The sequence below is a fragment of the Sinocyclocheilus rhinocerous genome, unplaced genomic scaffold (assembly GCF_001515625.1).
Source record: "Sinocyclocheilus rhinocerous isolate Xijiao unplaced genomic scaffold, SAMN03320098_v1.1 scaffold293, whole genome shotgun sequence".
Taxonomy (NCBI): Eukaryota; Metazoa; Chordata; class Actinopteri; order Cypriniformes; family Cyprinidae; genus Sinocyclocheilus; species Sinocyclocheilus rhinocerous.
Window position 1 is genome coordinate 85,046 of NW_015643297.1, and position 1,878 is coordinate 86,923.

At 30.8% G+C, this 1,878-nt stretch overlaps 1 protein-coding gene across 4 annotated transcripts in view; it reads left to right on the forward strand.

Moving 5' to 3' along the window:
* Window positions 1-1,878, forward strand: part of LOC107757293 (tight junction protein ZO-2-like) — a 79,353-nt gene that overhangs the window by 53,017 nt on the left and 24,458 nt on the right. The gene's annotated exons all lie outside the window — the stretch shown is intronic.

Below are 1,878 nucleotides of genomic sequence, written 5' to 3' on the forward strand. Positions count from 1 at the left end.
TATAATTTATTAATTTTCAAATATTTATATTTATTTTTTAATGTAAATAAAAAAGAAATGAAAATAAATTAAATGTAAATTGATTTAAATAAAAACAATGTTCCATTTTAATTTTAATTGTAGTTAAATCATTGTATTTTTTCAATTTTTACTAGTTTTATGTATGTTTATATAGTTTTATTACTTTACTTTTTCAGTTTTAGTTTATTTTGGTACATAAAGTTAAACTTAAAATGAGAAATGTAACTGAAATAAAGTTTTTTTATTTTTTTTTTATTTCAAGAAATAAATATTTTTTATGCTTTTAGTTTCAGTTTTAGCTTACTATAATAACCCTAATTTTTATTTATTTAATTTATTATAATTGTTTTGAAAGTACATGGACATATATGGATGTTAATAGCAGGTATCTTTATGTATGTCTTAGCAGATACATAGAAACCATTGTTTACACTTGAACACAATTCATATTTTAAGGCCAGAAAGATGCGCTTAAATGAGAGAAAGCAAACCGCATTCTTACAACAGAAATGCTATTTTTGTGTTCTCTTTTTACAGATAATACAGATATGTCATACTTTTAGCTGATGGACCGCAGAGACACAACAAGTCTGGTTGCCTTTGATCTTTAATAATGACTGTGCCTCACCAAACCTGTAAAACTTTCACACTGTGCTCTTATATTTTTATGCTAACCTCCTTTTTTAATACCTTCTTTAATCAATAAATAAGTCTACTCAATGTTATGTCTGTGTGGTGGTGACTTATTTAATCTTGGTGGAGAAGCTGTGTCTGGAAGGGTGTCACAGTCTCTCAGATGCTATTTCTTACTCTTCAGCTGTTATTAGGGTGGGACAGCTGGATATCGTATGGCTTTTTCTGATCTACCATCCTCGAGGTATTAAATGCAGGTGGAAGGAAGTACATTTCAGTACAGAAAAAGCATCTGCTTGTCGAGTGGGGCTGGGCGGTACAGCTTAATGCATTTCCACTTCATATATGTATTCAGCGACGTTGGAAAACGAGTCACCGTAGGCATTGTGTGTGCTGCTTTGAGCCGGTTGGAGAAGTAGAATTAAGATGTGATTTACACCCTGCCATAAAAATGCAGCACGTACTCTTCATTGCCTCGTACGCGCCATTGTGCACTACTTTTCATTTTGACTAGATTATGTGATAGCCGGCTTTCAGCTATTTCCTCATTTTTATTGTTCATTGTATTCAAGAAGCCGTGACTTTGGTAGCGTAACGTGCTTAGTTTGAACCATGATGCTCAAGGCTTACTGTTGTAAATCAGCGCTGTCCCCTGTGTCTTTATCCTCATTTAGTTTAGTATGCAATTGAATATGACCCCAGCATCTTCATGTTTTTCATAGTTCTATGGAAATTCAGGTGATTGTGTCTAAAGACAACATGCATTCACAACACATTTAACTTCTGTAATGCAACATATTTATATGTAAAACAGTATATTCAATGAGAAATTAATATGGGATGGGACTTGACTGTGTGTTGGATTTGATTCAATTGCTATGAAGGGGAAGAAGGTTTTTTTTTTTTCAATTTAGTTATGGAAAGATAGTTTTTTCTTTAAATAAGAAATAAAAATTTTATTTCTTTTAAGGAAATAAAATAAGACCAAGGACGTGTTATAAAATCAAATAGGTCAATTTTGATTTCATGTTGTCATTTAAACACACTGTGTGTGTGGTATTTTTATTCTCAGTCACTACGAAGTCTGCGAAATAAAAGGAATGTTTACAATATATATCACTATTATTATACCGGTACTTTTTTTTTTAAATAATGCTTTTAATGTGTTTTTTGACAATTATTATTTTTAAGTCTGCATTTGTGGGTGTGATTAAAAAAAAAAAA